Below are 285 nucleotides of genomic sequence, written 5' to 3'. Positions count from 1 at the left end.
TGAATAGCCTCATTAAAAATATATTTACTGAAAAAAATGTTGACTCGTTCAATACTTATTTATCCCACTGTATCTGCTGATTTATATTTGTGAAACAGCCACAGTTCTTTTGTCCATTAAAAGCTTACATAACTTTCATATCACATTTTGACATTTTTAGTATGTTTGCTGAATGTACATTGCATGTATACATGTAGTAGCATTTAGTGTTTTTATAGCATATTTTTATTCCCAAAATGCAAACTTTCATTCTGTTACTGTTTTATTTAAAAAAATTTTTTTTTT

The sequence above is a fragment of the Myxocyprinus asiaticus genome, chromosome 9, assembly GCF_019703515.2.
Source record: "Myxocyprinus asiaticus isolate MX2 ecotype Aquarium Trade chromosome 9, UBuf_Myxa_2, whole genome shotgun sequence".
Classification (NCBI taxonomy): Eukaryota; Metazoa; Chordata; class Actinopteri; order Cypriniformes; family Catostomidae; genus Myxocyprinus; species Myxocyprinus asiaticus.
The sequence above is the reverse complement of the archived record's forward strand: the minus strand, read 5'-3'. Positions refer to the sequence as shown.